Here is a 21,054-nt window from a genome sequence, read left to right as displayed (position 1 = left end):
CTCACTTTCTGATAGTTGCATTCTTCAGATCTAAGTGTCCGTTTGGGGAATCAGAGAGTGAAAGTGGTGACACACAAAGGCAAAAGAAGAACTAGGCATGAACATGAACCCCATGGCCCTGTCCCTAGAATTTGCCTGTACTCACACTCCTACCCCGTCTTGTACAGAATTTTTTCACATTTTTGGTGGAGTAGAAGTTGAAAGAAACCATTCCTATAATAGGTAGATTAATCTACTGAGGAGGAAGAATTTAACTCAGAACTAGTTCTGTTAGAGCTCCTAATTAGAAATATTAGTTTCCAGTAACAGATAAAAGCAGGCAACCTTTGTTCTCATTCTGGTCAATTTCAGGAAGAAATTATCTTGCCAGATTAGCATGTTGCAACTCTCAACTGGAGATGTGAATGGCTTTGAAGGACCCAATGGGATTGGCAGCGCCCTCAGTTACCTTGGGTTTGCAGGTCACTGTTTAGGATGCTGACTCAGCCGTGCCCTGTGCTGGACACCCAGGTTGTCCTCTTTGGTCAAAAGGCATTATTCTTGGGAGCTGCTTGAACATTAAGCACATGTTTGAAGCTCAGTTTAGGAACGACCAAGTGTATGAATGCAATGTGCTTATTTTTCAGGGTTTAGTTCAAATTTTGGAGATGGCTGAGTGGGGAGACACTTAGTGTGTCACTGTTGGAGGTTTAAAGTGATTAAAAAAGAAATCAAGCAGATGAGTGCATAAAGATTTCTATGCAAACAATGATGAGCTTAAATTAAAGCTACTGATTTCGTATGAGAATTACTTGCATTGATTTGTAGAATATCATATATGGGTTCAAGATTCCATATTATGCAAATGAATTAGCTCTGACGAGTCAAGACTGTGAAAAAAAAATGAAATGAACTATGTTAGATATTATTTCCCATTCAGCAGGAGGGAAATGTAAGCATACTTAGAATTACCCCTTATTTTTCATCTACTTCCTTGGGAAGATCAATGTCAGGGATGATGGCCCTTGCCTCTGTTGTAAAGAAGGCAGTTCTACTAGTATCCTTTTTCTGCCCTTCACTCTGGGCTTTTGCTGCCTTTCGCCCACCCAGTACCTTTATCTACTTCCCCTTCTTCCCTGTGAACCCACTCTCAGAAAAGAATTTTATGAACACAGTCTTATTAAGGTATAAACAACTGAGGATACTAAGTGTGTTACTTCCTTCTGAGGAGTCAGCATATTAATGGAAGACAAGCCAAAGATATAAAACTCTAAAGATGAGAACAGAAGAATTTCACACACCGGTAACCTGGTGATGAGAGTAAACTTTTGAGTGAAGAGAGGGCTGCTTATAAATCCAACTCTGGGCACAGAATACAGACAAGCAGATTAGAGGATATAAACCGTTATAATATTAAAAACATAAAGAATGGATGATTTTTAGTGTTAAGATACATTTTATTGGGAGCGTCCTCTTTCCCTTACAAACACTGGACTTGATCACATAAACCTATATAGCAAGCTGGTGTATTATTTGACATTTAAACAAAGCTTTAGGGGAAAGTCACTTGGTCTGTAAAACGCATTGCTGTTGAGTCAATCTCGCCTCATAGTGACTCTCTAGGACAGAGTAGAACTGCCCTATAGGGTTTCCAAGGCTGTAAACCGTCATGGAAGCAGACTGCCTCATCTTCCTCCCGTGGAGCAGCTGGTGAGTTCCATCTGCTGACCTTTTGGTTAGCAGCCGAGCGTTTAACCACTGTACCACCAGGGCTCCTTATTTGGTCTATAATTAGGTATTTTTGTCAGAGTCAATAGCAGTGAACCCTAAATTCTCTATTATCTTTGAATGTTAAATTTTAGAAGAAAAAAAAAAAGGCAGTGTTTACGCCCTCTCCTACAGTTTTCTTTCAGTGGTAAAAATTGAGTTGATAATTTTTTCCCAAAGTTATTATGCACCATAGTGTTAGCATACTGGTGACATCTTGGACATCAGGAAAGAAGAATTTTGGGGTTGATTGATTAATGAAACAGTGTTTATTTTAGATCGAAGCACTGCCTGGTAAATGGCCAGTTGTGAAAAGTCTAAACTGCCTTCCATACACCCCTCCCCCACCACTAACTGCCCCAGCAACCATGCTATGTTGAGTTGATGGCGCCATCTAGTGCCAGTCTGTAGAACTGTCCTGCAAGACTGTATTTTCACCTGCTGTGGGTTAAGATTCTAAGGTGGGTGTGGAGAGAGAGACCCCTCTGTCTTGGAGTGCACTGTCTAGTGGGAGAATCTCTCCAGTTCCTACCTTTCCTCTCTGTCTTTGCAATTTGTTTATGCCTCCATGCTTTCCTTTCTCGCTGACTCTGTGTTTTTCTGTCCCTGGCTCTCTCTAGTACCCATTCTTTATAGCCCTTCCCCTTTCCTTTGTATCTCTTTCAGCTCTTAGTTAATTTTCTTTATTTCTTTTTTTTTTGAGAAAAAAAAAAATAAGTACTCAAAATTGGTAGGATTAAAGGTTTTGCTGGTGACACTTTATGTCAAGGTATGGGAACACCATGCATTTTGACATGAAATTAGCCATTTTAGCCATATTAAAGAACCAGAGTGAAATGAGTCTAGAAGTCTCTTTTAGATGCCTCTGTCCCCTCATCTTCCTCTAATTAGATGTTTCCTCAAACACAGTCAGTCAAGAGTGTTTTCTTCAGTTTGTGTTGAGGCAGTTGTTACAGTCTCATTTTCTACCTTTTAAGTTGCAAATTTAACCTTTCACTCATGGTTTACATTTGGGATGCTTTTAGGAATGTGCTGGAACACTGTCTCCTTGGCATGGCACTGCTTCTGCAGAAACATGTGTTCTGAGTTCCAACCAGCCAGTTTTCCTGTGGGTTTTTGGAACACGGTTTCCAGTGGCGGACTGCCGGTATTAAGTGAGAGAACAGAGGTGAAAGACATGCAGGACAAAGCTGGCCGTGTGATGACCCATGGTGTTCGTGGGACATGAGTGAATGTACAGGTTTAAGTCTACACCATCAAACAATACATTTAAAATTTCCACTGTGTTAAGCATCTTGATATTGTGGGTTTGAAAGTAAGTCCCCTCTGAAAAACAGGAACTGTGCTCGTCTGTTACCAGTTCTTGTGGTCTATATGGCAACTATTTTGATTTTTCAGAAGGGAGGAAAAACAATTAAATCCAGTTAAAATTAAAACCAGTTAAAATTAACTGGCCTGTGAGATTTGAATGTAGCTGTTCCCACACATCACAACACCGAGAGTGAGTTGTTTGTTTATTACCCCTTTTAATTATTATTAGCTGTTAGGACTCTTTTTTGAGCGGTGGGATAGATTATTTTTACTTTTGGTCTAACCTGGAAAATAGGAACTGCAAGGGTTGAGAGGTTCCTGTTTGCTTATTTGCATGTACCCTGTTTTTGTTTTCGCTGGGTAGGTGTGTGCACCTTATGTATGCAAGAGTAATTTAGCATGTCAGCAATTTCCTACCAGAAGCGCTTGCTGACTCATGCAGCTGTTGCGGCGCTCAGCTGGCCTCACTGTAAACTGCCCACAGTACAAGTGCTGCTGTGAAGAGCGAGCACCCAGGCCGGTTAGCTGCTCAGAGGCTATTTATAGATCTGTGGTCACTGCCGAGCTGGGTTCCCTTCTTCTTCCAGCAGCCAAGCACACTGTACTGGTTACAGAGGAGAAAATCAGGCTAATTTCTACCTTGGTAGAGACTGCGTGCAAATCACAGCATTTCTGGAAATGCCTCAGGGAAATGGATTTTTACTTCATTTTTATTTTCTGGGAATCTTGAAGAGGAGAAGGGAAAGGGGTGATATTAGTGGGAAGGGAATATGCTGTTATTTCCTCCTCAGCACCAGAAGGAACTTTCATGAACCTTTAACTTAGGCTTTCTTGGTATAACCGAAACCTGACCCACTTCTCCCTGCCTGCTGAGCAGTGTGCCCTGGGCAGGGAAACAGGAAAGTGGGTGCCGAGTGGCCAGCCTGACGTGGTTTTCTGTGGCTCAAGTCCTAAAATGATGACAGGCTTTGTTTATATCCACTGCATGTTGTTGAGGTTAAAAACAAAAACAAAACCTGACCTCAGGTCATTTTAAAGTTAGCTTGTGTTTCAGAGATGGTTTCACTGTTTGCTTGTGGATTACAGTTTTCTTATTTTCACCGGAAAGTGTGAAGTATTCCTTTTTTAAGGTTTCTAAGTAAACCTCCTTTTATAGATGCAAGTTGATTAAATCTTTCTGAACTATCTTGAGAAAGATAACAAGTGAGATCAGCTTGTGAAAGGAAAGCTTTGCACATTGTTGAGTTCTTCTCTTTCCTTTTCTTTCTTTCTTTATTATTTAGCTTCAGTAAGCATTCTGAAGCCGCTTTGACCAGTAATAAAGAAAAAAACCACAGTGACTGTGTATAACATGATGTTGATGGAAGTTCTTGGTTTCCGCCGATACAAATGACTCATCAGTATCAATAGAATTGTGACTTCTAATAATAACACAGTGCAAGACCTTCAAAATATGTGGTTTTAGCCTTTGCTTAGTGAAAGGTTGGAAAATATTAGCTGGAGCTTTTTTTTTTTCTCCCTCTCTTTGATCTCGTGATTTCACCCAGGTATAAGTTGTTTTTCGTACATGTGATTATCACACGATTGTTTTTCGTGTTACTGTTTTTAGTTTCGTTATGACCAAGGAACCAAACTCAGATCATTTCATCATTTAGAAATCTGTGCACTAAGCATCTCCCATTGGGGCTGTGTTTTGAGGGAAATGTGGCTGAAAAGCAAATCCTCCCTGAATACAGAAAGGAAAAAACTGGTGTAGACACATACCTCTGCGATGCTTGCCACCTACACAGTGGCAGTTGTGGAGGGCTGTGGGATTGCTGAGTAGCCCTCATACTGTGTGAGTCACTGACAGAGGATTCCAAAAGGCAGGTTAATAGAAAATGCGAGTCAGAGGAAACAGAGTGGAGAAGGAGCAGGCATCATAGGAAGATATGCATTGCCTCTTTCCCACGGCTGAGGGGCTGCCTAGAGACCCGAGCATCACATGTCCATATTTTTACAGCCTGTTTGTTGTTGTTCTTATTATTGTTAAGTGCTGTCAAGTCAGTTCTGAGTCATAGTGACACTTTGTACAACAGAATGAAACACTGCCTGGTCCTGTGCCATTCTCACAAGCGTTGTTACGTTTGAACCCATTGTTGCAACCACTGTGTCAATCCATTTCGTTGAGGGTCTTCCTCTTTTTTGCTGACCCTCTGCTCTGCCAAGCATGATGTCCTTCTCCAGGGACTGGTCCCTCCTGATAACATGTCCAAAGTAAGCAAGACAAACTCTCATTATCCTCGCTTCTAAGGAGTGTTCTGGACATACTTCTTCCAAGAAAGACTTGTTCATTCTTCTGGCAGTCCATGGTATATTCATTATTCTTCACCCAACACCATAATTCAGAGGCATTGGTTCTTCTTCTCTGGTATTCTTTATTCATTGCCCAGCCCTCACATGCATATGAGAAGATTGAAAATACCATCCCGTGAGTCAGGCGCACCTTAGTCGTTAAAGTGACATCTTTGCTTTTTAACACTTCAAAGAGATATTTTGCAGCAGATTTGTCTAATGCAATATTGTCCTTCGTTGCCATCAAGTCAGCTCCAACTCATGGCAACCCCATGTACGACAGAATGAAATGCTGCCTGGTTTTGCGCCATCTTCATGATCACCAGCATGCTTGAGTCCGTTGTTGCCTTCCAACCCAGGGGAACTCATCTTCCAGCACTATGTCACACAATATTCTGTTGTAATCCATAGGGTTTTCATTGGCTAATTTTTGGAAGTAAGTTGCCAGGACTTCTTTCCTAGTCTGTCTTAGCCTAGAAGCTCTGCTGAAACCTGTCCACTGTGGGTTACCCTGCTGGTATTTGAAATCCCAATGAGATATCATAACAATACTTAAGCCACCACTGTCTGGCAAACTGAGAGGCGGGTGGTGGACAGCCTACTTACTTGGCAGTGTTCTTGTTTTTTGTTTTGTTTGGTCTGTTTTTCCTGCAGTTTGGCCAAACCATCTGAGATCACTATCTTAGCCCTGTACCACAGTGTTCTTATCCAAGAGCCTTTACTTTCTGCATTCTGTAATTAAAGCAACACAATTTCTAGAATATAAGACCAACGTGTAGATTTACATTTATATGTTTTTTCTTTCTAAACACCTTTAGAAGTGGTTCTGTCATTTGTTTTCTAGCTACTAGAGCTAGAGGCCTTTGCCCCTTGCCTGCTACCTAAGCCTTAATCTGAGGAATCAACCCTTTAGAGGGAGGCACAAAATTAGAAATTCGTTAGAAGAAATTTTGTGTTTGCCTTGCCTCTCTCATACCAGTTTAGTTGGATAAATTGTTTTGGTCTCCTGCCATCCTCTCAGCATTTTGGATTTCTAATATACATACCTTCCTATCACTGTTTTTACCTTGTAGTCTTGCTCCTCAGTAGAGTTTCCTTTCTGGGTCTGTCTTCCTTTTCCTTTCTTGTCAAGTCTTCCCATTTCTTTCTCTATGTGAATACTCACCTCTTCTCGTTTTGCTTTCTTTGATTCTGTTTGCTCCTGCCTGCATACCCACACACCCTCACTCACATCATTCTTGCACAGATCTGGGAGGGACGTGTGCACACACATGCATACACGCATGCACACGTGAGCACTCAGGTGCATACACACACTGGCCTGTGTGCACATGCATATACACCCATGTGCATGCACACACACACGTTGCTCCCTCCAACCCTGGTCTCCTCTTCCTAGTGGAAGTCCCCCACAGTGGCCTCGGGTGCTATTATTATCATCCCTGCCAGTGTCCAGGAGGGGTTGTTCAGGTGGATAAACCACCAAGGATGAAGCCAGGAAACTGACTTCCAGCCTGCAATTGGGAAGTGCCTCCTGGAAAATTCACTGGGTGAATTCTCCGGAACCAGGAAGAGACCTGGGGGTGGGAGACAGCTTCAGAAGCCAGGGAGGGGATAAGGCTGCATTTAGGGGAATGGCAAAGGGAAAACAAGATGTTGAGACTGCTCTGCTACCCAGCCTTGAGTTGGAGAGTTCTGATGGGGTCAGAAATGCTCTAGGTTGGGTGGAGTGGCTAAGGAGCATAAGGGGAAGGAAGAAGCTCAGAACCCATGGTGTGAATGAAGACGGGGATCTTCAAGTTGCTGTCTGGCTGTTAAAGTGCTCACTCAGCCTGGGAAGTCTATGAGAAGCAACAGGAGAACCCAGGGATCAACAGTGAGGATGTAATTCTATTGGGAGGGGCAGGCTGGGTGTAATCTTACCCCAGCACCCCTCTTCTCCCCTCAAGTTTTACCCTCAATGCCTCCTCCTCAGGGAGGTTTCCCAGACCTCCCTGTGTATTGCAGGAGCCTCCTTCCTTCCCCCAGTGCCCCAACCCTTCCCTTCTTTTCCTCCATAGCTCTTATCACCCTCCATTGTCCTATACATGTTACTTATTTATCATGTCTTCCTTGCTATGATCTAAGCCCCAGGAGCTCAGGAATCATTTCTTCTGTTCCCTGTGGTATTAGAGTACCTGGAAAGTGTTTGTACAAAGGAGGTGCTCATTAAGTGTTTGGTGAAGGAACAACTGGACTTATTGACTCTCTTGCTTAAAAAATCACCTACGGCTTCTCGATACCCACCAAAAAAAGTCCTAACTTCTTGACACAGCATTTAAAGCTCATTGTAATTTGTTCCCACCCTATCTCTCCAAATAGATTTTTCATCAATTTTTTCTTCACATTAAAATTTGACTAAATGCCTCTTGAACCAATTTTTGTTAGAATTTTGTGTCATCTTCTAATGTGTGAGTTATATATGTTGACTCTGGACTTGTTTTAATTTATTCCAAAATTCCTTCTTGGACAAATCAAAAATTTTTTTACTGAGAGCCTACTCTCTGCAGAGAACTGTGTTAGACACAGGGCCCCTAGGGAATACAGTCACAGGATAAAGTATGACCCCATCAGTGGGGAAGTGGTTTTGTCTTGAGATGACATACATACGCATGAAGCATGTGGAGTTTAGTGCATGGCAGTATGTGACCAAAGGCCAGAATGATAGCAGAGGTAAGTGGGGTAGGAGGGAAGAAAAGAGAGTTTGTAAGGAGCCAGATGGTACAATGTTAGTTAAGCACTCAGCTGCTAACTGAAAGGTGTGTGGTTCAAACCCACCAGCAGCTTGCAGGAGAAAAGACCTGGAAATCTGCCCCGGTAAAGATTGCCACCCAGGAAACCAATGGGGCAGTTCTATTCTGCCCTGTAGGATTGCTATGAGCTGGCATCACCTTCACGGCTCACGACAACAACAAAGGTGGGGGGACTGGGGAAGCATTAAAAGGAGGCGTTGGTACTTAAGGTATTGTGGGATTTGCTGAAATGGTCCTTAATTGCCTAGACCATACCATTCATGACTTTATAGATGTCAGGTTCATCAGCTTTACTGTCCCATTCTGATCATCATCAGAATAATGTCCTTTTCTTGATCATTCTCAAATTAGATCTTGTTAAGATGTAGTGGTGAGTGGAAGGATATGAAGGATTCTAAGTACAGACCTACTAAATCTTTGTATACTAGTATAAAAAATGCATGAGGATTGGGAGAAAAATGTGGAACAGAACCTCAAATTCTTAACCAAAAAAAAAAAATCAGACTTACTGTACTGGTAGAGACTGAAGGACTTCCTGAGATTGTAGCCCTGAGATACTCTTTAAACCTTGAACCAAAACTAGTCCTTAAAGTCACCTTTTAGCTAAACAATATATTTGCTCACAAAATAAAGGATATCACCTGTTAATCCTGTGCTCCTTTAAAAAAAATCTTCTATATGAGACCAAACGGTCAATAATTACTTAAAAAAGAAAAAAGATGAGAATGTAAGGGGGCAGGGAAACCAGATTAAAGGAAATGGAACAACCAGAATGGAAATACTGAGGATGTTCACACATTGTTAAGAATATAACCAATGGCACTGAACAATTTCTATAGAAATTATTGAAATGGGAACTGTCACCAAAAACATAAAATATTATTTTTAAAAATGCCTGAGGTGTCTTTTACTTTTACTGTTTGAAAAGTTATGACGAGAGCTTCTGTTCATCAAATGACACCGTGAAGAGAGTAAGAAAACAAACCTAAAGTGGTAGATGATACTTGGGGCACATATATAGGATATACATCCAGCGTATATTAAGAACACTTATAAATAAATAAGAAAAAGCCAGACAACCCAATAAAAAAATTATACTGTTTATTCATATTTTTAAACATACACTTCACAAAAGAAGAAATACAAATGGTTAATAAAGTGTATAAAAAGATGCTCAGCCCCAATGATTATCAATACATGCAAATTAAAGTCATAATCACATACCATTACACACTTTCTGGATTGACAGAAGTTTTAAAGTCTTATAATACCATGTGTTGGTGAGGATGTGGATGAGTGGAAGTCCTTCTATATAACTGGTAGGAGTGTCACTTGGTATGGTTATATTGGAAATAGTTTGCTCTTGCCTACAAATAGGTTAAACCTACAAATAACCCACCAGTGACCCTTATACTCCAACAGTCTTACTTGTGAGTGTACGCCCAAGAACAACTCTTACATAGACAAGAATGTTTGCAGAAGCCTTGTTCATAAGAGCAAAAGCTGGAAACAACCCAAACGTTCATCAATATTAGATTGAATCAACACATTTTGGTATATTTATACACTGGGATTTTATCTGTAGGTGAAAAGTGAGCTAATAACACACATATAGAACGAGGTGGAAAGGCAGCATTGCTTGGTAATTAAGAGCAAGAATTCTGTCTGGCTTCACATTGCAGTTCGACTACTTATTACGTGATCTTGGGCAAGTTTCTTAACCTCAGTGTACCTCAGTTTCCTCATCTGTAAGTTGAGTTGTTAGGAGAATTCAATGAGTTAACATTGTGACATGCTTAGGATAGTGACTGCCACATAATAAGTGCTGTGTAACTGTTAAGCAAATGAAATGCATGCATCAATACAGATGAATCTTATAAGCATAATGTTGAATGAAAGAAGCAAGTCACAGAAGAATACGTACAATATGATTCTGTTTATGTAAAGTTCAAAAGTGTGAAAAAACTAAATTTATTGTTCAGGTATACATCCATAGAGGGATATATCCATCCATATAAAGAAAATGAAGGAGAGTGATTGTCATGAAAATAATAGCAGTCACCTCCAGAGGGGATGGGGCGGGATGTGATGGGGAGAGGGCTCACTGGGGACTTCTAAGGTCCTGGCAGTGTTTTATGTCCCAACCTGGGTAGTGGTCCCAAAGATGTTCTTTTTATAAATACTTTTAAAAACTGTATTTTTTTATATCCGTGTATATGTATGACATATTAGTTAATGCATTTTTGGAAAGGATTTGTGTATGAGTTGAGTATTTTCTGAAATTATTTCTGATTTGATCTGTTATTTTAAAATTACCTCAGTGAATGCCAGACTCAGAGCAGTAAGATGACATTTAACAGGAATAAATGTGAATTCCTGCATTTGGATTTAAAAAAGTAAATTGTTCAAGCATACAATTTGGACATCTGCTTGGTTCCAGCGCCTCTACAACTTTGTGAGCCTCCAGTGCAGCTGGTTCTTCCAGAAGGTAATGCTTCCTTCTGGCCAGGTTAAGAGAACTGTCCCGGTTCCAACCAGGAATGTGATGGTCTGGCTAGACTGTTCTTGGGTCTGGATGGCCGGTGTATGATATACTCTGTGTGGTTGCATAAGGCTCCTATTAAGGAAGATGCCGACCACAGAGGGCATGTCATCTGTGATCTGGATGTTTCGGGATCTGGAAACCAGGCAGCTCTAAGATCAGGCAAAAGAAGTAGGGATGTTTAACATGGAGGAGGGGAGATGTAGGAGAGAAAGAGTGTCTTCAGACATTTGAATGTTTGTCAGTAGAGAAGGAAGTGGACTTTGCTGCTCCAGCAGTCAGATCCCTGTAACGTCTAATGTGGAGGCAGGTTCAGCTTCTGTTCACTGGAGAAACCCACGCAGAGGCTGCGGGACCTCTGTTAGGGAAGCTGCAGAGGGCCTGAGTGAGCCGTGCTACTCAGCGTGGTCCTCAGACCAGCAGCAGCAGCATGATTGCTGGAGCTTGTTAGAAACACAGAGTCCCAGGCCCAGCCCACACTTGCTGAATCGGAACCTGCATTTCATCGTGGTCTCCCCAGGGGACTCACATGCACGTTAAAGTTTCCGAGACACTGAGCTAAATGGTTCCAAGATCCCTCATAATTCTTTTAAGATTCAGTTATTTCCTTTAGCAAGCTGTATACTCAACTGAAAATTACCAGTTCATATGGTGACATGCAGGTGGTGGGTATGGTGACATTATCCATTTAAAATGCCTGGGCCTGTTATACCTACATAAAGCCAAACAAGTATTTGTTGCTGAATTAGTTTGAAATGCGTTTGTCCCTTTTCCCCAAAAGTAAACTTAGGCTGCTTACATATTTGGGTAGCTATAGGAATTAAAATGTAACATGGCTACATTTTCTTCCTTTTAATACAGAGAACTAGATTCTTGCTTTTAAAGTTCCAGAGTAGATAGGGGCCTGAATATCTCTTAAGAATACCCAAAAGAGACATTTAAATAATAAAAACATCTCAGAATACACTGATTTTATATTTAGCTTTTTTCCCCCTGTTCACATTCCATATTTTGACCTTAGGGGGAGACTTTGAAGTCTCGGTGTTTTATACTCTTTATCTTCCGGATTCTAGATCTGAAATCAGACAAAACCGTTTTGCCTTTTTCCCCTCAAAAGACCATGACTAACTTCAGCTCATCTCTTTTTTCCTTATGTATATTAGTACTTATCTTTTTAACTGATGAGGTTTAGGTGGAATCTGTGATTCATTTCATCTTTTCCCCTCTATGTAATTAGTCATTTGTCATTTAATGTCCATACCACAACTAATACTTAATGTGATAGTCATAAAATTCCAAAATAAAGAAGTTCTTAAATGACTTAAAATCAGAGATAAGAAATTTGCTTCACTGTATGGCAAAAATGCATGGAGAAAACATCTTATGAATAAAAGATGTTCTTTAAGGCTTTGTAATCTTAAGTTGTTTGGTTTAAGCACAGGTTAGCAATTCATATTTCCAGATCTCTTTTCTTTTGAGATACAGGACAATGAAACTATACCTTCACAGTTGATGTAGATAATATTTGGTGTATGCGTCTTATCTGAATGAGATTGTGTATGACAAGGGCTTTATAAAATGACAAAGTACTGGAGAGATTTTAATACTTTTTATGACTTTTAGTCGTGCATTTTAGTTTGACAGGGTTTTCCTCCTTTTTTAGCATGAACTCTTAAATCTAAATACTGCCTTACTGAGACTCTTTGGGTTTTGATTTCTTAATCCATAGATGACTGTGAACAAATGTCACCACACTCCACCATGTTAGTGACTAGCTATGATGTGGAAGGCGAGGCTTTTCTACCAGGTTGTATGCTTGCTTCATTTTTTCATTCATTTATTCACTGTGAATATATTGAGCACTTCCTGTGTACAAAGCTCTGAGCTAGGTGCTCTGGGAAGGATATAAAATTCCAGCTTCCAAAGACCTTATGGCTTTATAGCTACATATGGGTGACTTTGGTCCTAATAAAAGAACTTGAAATATAGGATAACACCTTACCAAATTTTAGATTATTGAATCACCACTTCAAAGATTGGGTAGGCATTATGAGATTGATGCTGAACATAATAGCTGTTAAAGATACAATTGCTTGAAGTATGTCCCTCAAGATTTAGGAAGAACACTGTATATTCCTATGGGGTTCACTGGGTCTCAGATTTTTCAGAATGGCTTGAAATCTCATACTCTAGACTCTAACATGTACTGCCCAATATGGTAACCACTAGCCACATGTGGTTTTCGAGGCCTTGAAATGTGACTAGTCCAAATTGCGATGTGCCCTGAGTATAAAATACACACCATATTTTGAAGACTTAGTATGGAAAAAAAAGAGCATAGAATATCTCTTTAATAATTTTTATATTGATTACAAGTTGAAATGATAATATTTTTGCTACACGGATTTAAATAAAAATATTAGAATTAATTTTACTTTTTACCTTTTTTAAGTGTACCAGGAAATTTAAAATGAACTACGCGGCATGCATTTGTGGCTCACATTATCTCTGTGTTGGAAAGTGCTGGTCTAGACGCTAAAATCTAGAGTGATTGAGAGCTCTCAGAGAAAAGAAGATCAGAGCTTAACAGAGAGTTTAGAGACGAGATGCTACCAACAGAATCCACTCAATCAAAGGAGTCCCAGTATACACCTTTGGCCTACTTTCAGAGACGCCTGCTTTCCTGAACCCACAAAAACAAGATGAGTTTAGTAAGTACTTATTTAATACCTGGAGTCTCTGGGTGGTGCAAATGGTTAACGTCCATTTTCTCTGCCCAGTCTTCTCAGCATTTATCTATATGGCTTTCTCTGATATCTTCAGCCTTCATGTAGCCACGGAGGCCCTGGGTGGTGCAGACAGTTAACTTACGTGGCTGCTTACTGAAAGGATGATGGTTGTATGGCTCAGAAAAAAGGTCTGGTGATCTACTTCCAAAAAATCAACCATTGAAAATCCTGCAGAGCGTAGTTCTGCTGTGGCCCATGTGAGGTCGCCATGAGTTGGACTAGTTGACTTGATGACAACTTTTTGTTGTTGTTGTTGTTACTTAATATCTACAATATGCAGGGCATTTGGGGGAGGGGGGAGGTTAAAATAAATATCACACAGGTCCCAGCCTTCAGGAAGAAAATATAGTCTACTGAGAATGCAAGATGTGAGCATGTGACTTGTTAACTCATGGTTTGAGAGGTAAATAACTGTTCAACAGTCTGATCTAAGAACTGTTCAAACAGATGGTCAGGGCACTAAATGTAAAGGGCTTCAAAGTAAGGAAAGGTCACCGTGGCCTGGAAGAATGTCTCACAGGAGGAGTGACTTGAAGTGGGTAGGATTTCAGTAGGCAGAACGAGAGAGTTAGGAGAGGGGGCAGAGTGAAAAGGGGGGAAAGCACAAGACAGTTGAGAGGTCCAAAACCATTGCCATCGAGTTGATTCCAACTCATAGTGACCCTGTAGGACAGAGTAGAACTGCCCCCATAGAGTTCCCAAGGAGCACCTGGTGAATTTGAACTGCTGACCACTTGGTTAGCAGCTGCAGCACTTAACCAGTACGCCACCAGGGTTTTTGTTGAGAGGTCAGTGAGAAGAAATTACTGAGTCAGAGGAGTTAGGAGGGTAAGGTTTAAGTAGCATCATTCTGTAGTTCACTTAGTATTTCGGGTTTAATCTTTTATGTCATCTCCTATTCATCGTGTGATACCCTTCCAAAGTTCTGTTGATAAGACTTCACTGATGTCTCAAGTTGGAAACCCCATTGGTGTAGTGGTTAAGAGCTATGGCTGCTAACCAAAAGGTCGGCGGTTTGAATCCACCAGGTGCCCCTTGGAAACCCTATGGGGCAGTTCTGCTCTGTCCTACAGGGTCACTATGAGTGGAATCGACTAGATGGCAATGGGAATGTCTCAAATTATAGAAGTTTTGGGCAGGAGAGTTTAACTTTGGGTATGATAAATGTTGCATACCTTTGATTGTTAGGAAGTTCTTTAAATAGCAAAGCTGGTAATACCATATAAAAATAGTACCTTGCATTTGTATAGAACCTTAGAACCTATAGAATTCTTGGGCATATACAATATCATTTGGTATTTCAGACGAGAGTGATAAACATTTGTGTGTCCTTTTTGCTTAAAAAGCACCTGAGTATTACGTCATTTGATCTTTGATGTTCACTCCATTTTGTAGAAGGGAAAGCTCATAGATGCTCGAGACTGCACAGTCATGATATAATCTTGGGTTTGAATCCAGCTCTTCAGCTCTATTTTACTATGCTGAGCCATTCTGATTTTCACACCTGTACCTGTAAATCTAATTTTTGAAAAAATAAGTTAATTTTATTTCATTTTATTTAGGCTTTTAAATGAATTATGCATAGAGAAAAGTATACATATCATATACATTCATCATACTGATAAATTTTCACAAACTGAACACATCCATGTAACCAACTCCCAGATTAAGATACAAAATATTACTAGTAACTGACTGCTCTGACAGGGATCTCAATAGAGGGTCCCGGACAGAGCTGGAGAAAAATGTAGAATAAAATTCTAACTCAAAAAGAACGACCAGACTTCCTGGCCTGACAGAGACTGGAGAAACCTGAGAGTATGGCCCCTGGACACCCTTTCAGCTCAGTAGTGAAGTCACTCCTGAGGTTCACCCTTCAGCCAGAGATTGGACAGGCCCGTAAAATACAACGAGACTAAAGGGGCACACCAACCAGCCTAGGGGCAAGGACTAGAAGACAGGAGGGGACAAGAAGGCTGGTAATAGGGAACCCAGTGTTGAGAAGGGAGAGTGTTGACATGTTCTGGGGTTGTTAACCAACGTCATAAAACAATATGTGTACTAACTATTTAATGAGAAACTAGTTCTGTAAACCTTCATCTAAAGTACAATAAAAAAGTGTTGCTAGCACCCCTAGAAACCCCTTATGTTGCCTTCCAGTAACTGCCCCACTCATGGTAATCACTACCCCAACTTTCAAAAGCATAAATTTGTTCTTCCTGTTTTTGAACTTCGTATAAATAGAATAGCATATACTATTTTGTGTCTGGCTTCTTTTGCTCAATAATATGTTCGTGAAATTCTTATTGTGGCATATAGAAGTTGATTGTTGATTTTCAATGGTGTATAGTATTCCATTGTGTGAATATGCCATAATTTATTACCCATTTGTATAGTTTTCAGTTTGGGGCCATTACGAACAGCGCTGTTATTGAACATTCTAGAGCATGTCTTTGGGTGACACACGTGCATTTTTATTGGGCACATGTGTAGGAGTAGAATTACAAAAGCAGTTTAACTTTAAAATTCACTTGTAGAGAGAGCTGAAATGTGACTTTGTGATACTCTTTCGAAGAAAATAAGTAAGAACTTCCAACTTTTGATACCTTAAATACTGTACCAAAGTAGGTATCAAGGGAGCCGTCATTAAAGGGTTCAAGGTAGAGGAAGTTTTAATGCCCTAACACATATTTGAAAAGGAGGATGATGAAGAATTGGAGGTAGTTTGAAAGGGTTAAGGTATTGAAATACTGAATTTGTATTGTTCAGGTTTTTCTTATACATTTTTCTCCAAGAGAAGTTCTAGCAGATAGTGGAAAATTAAGATGAACTTGTTACCAGGATGGCCGTTACACCGAGACATAATAAGAAATGAGTAACTGGCAGTGTATTTACTGGGGAAATGAGGAAATGGAGGTGGAGGTAAATGGTAGGAAATTACATTTGGAAATCTGTAATGAAAGCTACCAAAACCAAACCAAACCCACTGCCGTCGAGTCGATTCCAGCTCATAGCGACCCGATAGCTACAGTTCTCAAAATTTTACTGAAATTTCCTCCATCCCTTGCTCCTTTGCCTAGGGTAGTCTGCAGGCAATAGAATTTGCATTCTTGCAAAGAAGGCAATTACAGATTCCCTAACCTGTTTTTAGAAAAAACTTTTTAAGACAGACATTTATCCAGTGGCATCCTGGGCGATGACACGTTGCATTGGGCAAATTAGTTGCAAAAGACTTCTTTAAAGTGTTGAAAAGCAAAGATGTCACCCTGATGACTAAGGTAGGCCTGACCCAAGCCATGGTGTTTTCCATCGCCTCATATGCGTGCGAAAGCTGGACAATGACTAAGGAAGACCGAAGAAGAATTGATGCCTTTGAATTGTGGTGTTGGCGAAGAATATTGAATATGCCATGGAGTGCCAAAGGAACTAACAATCTGTCTTGGAAGAAGTACAACCAGAATGCTGTTTACGAGGGACCAGGAAAGCTGGTAATAGGGAACCCAGGATTGAGAAGGGAGAGTGTTGACATGTTGTGGGGTTGTTAACCAATGTCATAGAACAATGTGTGTACCAACTGCTGAGAAACTATAGTTTGTTCTGTAAACCTTCATCTCAAGTACAATAAAAAAAAAAAAAAAATGCTCCTTAAAAGCAAGGATGGCGAGACTGTGTCTCACATACTTTGGACATGTTATCAAGAGTGATCAGTGCCCGGAGAAGGACATCATGCTTGGTAAAATAGAGGGTCACCAAAAAAGAGAAAGACCCTCAACGAGATGGATTGACAGAGTGGCTGCAACAGTGGGCTCAAACATAGCAACAATTGTGAGGATGGCTGAGGACTGGGCAGTGTTTAGTTCTGTTGTACATGGGGTTGCTATGAGTTGGAACCGACTCAACAGCACCTAACAGCAGCAACGACATCCTGTCTGAAGAAGTGTAGTTCTAGGATTTGCCAACACAAAAAACTTCAGTGTCTACCTTAAAGCTTATTAACATTGTTGTTGTTGTTAGGTGCCGTCGAGTCAAATTCGACTCACAGCAACCCTATGTACAACAGAACGAAACACTGCCCAGTCCTGCGCCATCCTCACAATCGTTGCTATGCTTGAGCCCATTGTTGCAGCTGCTGTGTTAATCCATCTCATTGAGGGTCTTCCTCTTTTTTAATGACCCTCTACTTTACCAAGCATGGTGTCTTTCTCCAGGAATTGGTCCCTCCTGATAACATGTCCAAAGTACGTGAGACGAAGTTTTGCCATCCTTGCTTCTAAGAAGCATTCTGGCTGTACTTCTTCCGAGAGAGATTTGTTCGTTTCTCTAGCAGTCCATGGTATGTGCAATATTCTTCGCCAACATCGTAATTCAAAGGCATCAATTCTTCTTCAGTCTCCCTTATTCATTGTCCAGTTATTAACATTAGTGGTGATCATTAAAAGATATGTATTTTATACTTAGACTTACAAGAATTCTCGAACCAAGCAGACCGGGCAGAGGAAGAAATCCTTCTGCTTTTTTCTATGCTCTGACTCAGAATGGCCCTGGGCAAGTTTCATGGGAAATGGGAACATGTGGATAAATACTTCACAAGTTCTTTGGCCTCAATGGTGACCAAAGAACTGTTGCTATTATTGGTAGTAAACTAAAATTATTTTAAGAGTGGAGAACATGACATTAATTTAGGACATGTCTCTTATAGACTAAAAGTTGTGTATGTTCATGCTGTGGTAGGCATCTCATGCATTTATATTGTCTATGTTTCTCCTTGTTATTATATTAATGAAGTTTGACTTCTCTGATACCCAAATACTGGGTGTATTTTGGATTATGGGAGTATGTTTAAAAGTCATGTTTTTCTTTAATGTCCATTGATAATCTCTTCAGGGAGATAAATTGTGGTCAGAATTTGACTTTTTTCACATTTTCTTCTTGCTTCCCATGGGAGTGTCTCTGGGAAAAAGCACCCCAAATTATTTTCAAATCCTATTTGAGGAGCAGGTGTGTTCTCTCCTGATTTATGGAGCAGGTGCATTTTAATTAAACTGCTTTAGATGACAATTAAAAAATTATTCAAGGGAATAAAGTTTTGCAAATGATTTGTAAACAGTTGCTCTTATGTTTTTCTTCTGTCGTGTCTTCACATTACTTAGGTAATGTAGGTTTTTGAAGAAGCCTCCTAGAAGAACACTGCTATAAACACGTGAAGCATTACATTCAATAGGACCCATCCTTTTCATTTGTAGGACAATTGGGCCAGGAAGCCGTGGGTCTTTTCTTTGTCTAGCCTGATTCTAAGGCAGTGAACAGTCCTCTTGGCTTTTGGACCCAGTGACATATTTTCATTTGTGATTGAACACTAGGGGAGGAGACCTACAGCCCCTACAGTACCCCCACTTGGCCCTCACCTGCCAAGAGGATTTGCTGCTTCAGCCTTTTAAATGCCAAGCTCCGTCCCAAATATTTGATGCACCAAGATGGTGCACTTGCGTAGCAGTTAACCAGGGCTGTGTGGGTGTGTTTAGAGGGGTCTCCCCTTAGCTTAGTCCAGGTCCTGGTGACGGAATCTAAATAACACAAGTTAGTCATCATGAGTACAAAATTTTTCCCTTTTCATGTTGATGCTTCTGATATAATTTTATACGTTGGCTGATTGTGTGTGCGTACTTTGTGGCTGCCAAGATGCAGCTGGAAAGTGTGTGGGGGTTTTGTGCTTCCTCTGAGGCTGCTACAGGTGGTCAGGTGGGGGCGGCCGTGATAAAGGTACAGCACCCACTTCCGTCAGCAAGTGTTGTCAGTCCTGTAACCCACCGCCTGAACCCGAGTCACACTTCAGCCGGATTCTCTCGTTGGTACTTCATCTTTTGCTGCTTCTGATTTGCCTGTTGAAGGTTTATGACTAAGGTTGTGGTTGAAAATTCCCTTTTTAGGTATGAAAAATCTTTCAAATTACTTTGTGTTGCAATTTCTTTTTTCTTTTACGTGTGCTTTCTGGCTTTTGTGTTTTACCTCAATTTGCAAAAACTACCCCTAAAACCATTTCTGTATCATTTCGAAGTAAGGTAAAGGTTAGGTAGCTAATATATTGTCTCATTAAAGCAAAAACAAAATTAGCTATGGTCTTGGCAGATGAGTATGTTAACATGCACTGTTTGATGGAAGCACTGCCAACTATTTAGAACAGTATGGAACAGCCCATTTCAGAATATTGTTGTAGAACCATTACACTTGGAAGGGGGTTCTTTTTTTTTTTTTTGGCCTGCCATTCACCTACATATCTGTTTAATTTCTGCTAAGTACTATCTCTGGGACTGGGATAAGCTGCCCTTAGGGGTTTACAATCTCCTCAGAAGGGAACCAACACTTATTCACATACCTGATGACATGATAGAAACTTTACATGATCTTATTCAATTCTTGAGAAAACCTCATACATGAGATGATATTAAAAACTCTTTTACGGGCTAAAAACTGACATTCAGAGCCACTAAACACTGAATTAGGGGCACCATGTAGTAAAGAGCCAGGCCTCTGGCTCCAACACCAATAATCTTCACGGTGTGTGGGCTGCCTCCGAAATTTATTTACTTAAGGAATAACTTGATTTAGGGACAGCCAGTAGGTATTATAGAAGCTCAAAGACCAAAGAGGTAGGCTGTGAATAGATTAATGCCAAAAGACGCAATGGCTTGGTGAGAATGAGACCTGAGCCTTGATGAAAACCAAAACAAACAAACAAAAAAAAACCATTGCCGTCGAGTCGATTCCAACTCATAGTGACGCTATAGGACAGACTAGAACTGCGCCATAGAGTTTCCAAGGAGCACCTGGTGGATTTGAACTGCTGACCTTCTGGTTAGCAGCCGTAGCACTTAACCACTACACTACCAGGGTTTCCAAGCCTTGATGATGGGTGGAATTTGTATGCAGTGCCTGGGAAGATAAAGGGCCTTACACACTGCATAAACTGAATGGGGGAAGGTACAATAACAACTTCTGGAGTCCCTGGGTGGCACAAAGAGTCAATACACTTGGCTGCTAACTGAAAGGTTGGAGGTTTGAGTCCACCTAGAGGCACCTCAGAAGAAAGACCTGATGATCTGCTTCTGAAAAATTGGCCATTGAAAACGCTATGAAGCACAGTTCTACTCTGACAACACATGGAGTCCCCATGAGTTAGAATCAGCTCAAGGGCAACTGGTTTTATAACAGCAGGAAGTCTGAGCACACAGGTTCAGGGGACACTGTGTGCACCAGTCTAGCTGGGAGTCATTAAAATCTAGCAGTATAGAGGGCACACTGGGCTAGGCACTATTACAGGTGCCTTATGTCTTTTAATGAATCTGATCTTCACAGCAGCCTTCTGAGGGAGATATTAATATCAATTCCATTTTAGGGATGAGGAGACTGAGGCACACAGCAGTTACGTGGTGGCACTGTGATTCACAGATGAACTGTCAGGCCCTTCAGCCGGAGCTGCTGGCTATTCTGCTATACATACCCCGTCGCCTCTAGGAGATGATGGTTGCTTTACATGGTGGTG

General features: G+C 40.8%; 1 protein-coding gene across 5 annotated transcripts in view; it reads left to right on the top strand.

Annotated features, from left to right (window-relative positions):
* The window catches only part of BACH2 (BTB domain and CNC homolog 2), a 413,769-nt gene that overhangs the window by 8,562 nt on the left and 384,153 nt on the right, over positions 1-21,054 (top strand). Inside the window, exons 1-2 of one of the 5 annotated variants that reach the window (XM_049897366.1) lie at positions 1-13,436; positions 20,908-21,054. The exon at positions 1-13,436 is cut by the window's left edge and continues 7,772 nt beyond it. The exons of 3 other annotated variants lie outside the window; for them this stretch is intronic. The gene's annotated coding sequence lies outside the window, so the exon portion shown is untranslated. One more of the 5 variants, XM_049897357.1, reaches the window with a different exon arrangement.

Source organism: Elephas maximus, chromosome 1 (assembly GCF_024166365.1).
Source record: "Elephas maximus indicus isolate mEleMax1 chromosome 1, mEleMax1 primary haplotype, whole genome shotgun sequence".
NCBI classification, from domain to species: domain Eukaryota; kingdom Metazoa; phylum Chordata; class Mammalia; order Proboscidea; family Elephantidae; genus Elephas; species Elephas maximus.
This window is presented reverse-complemented; position numbering and strand designations above follow the sequence as displayed.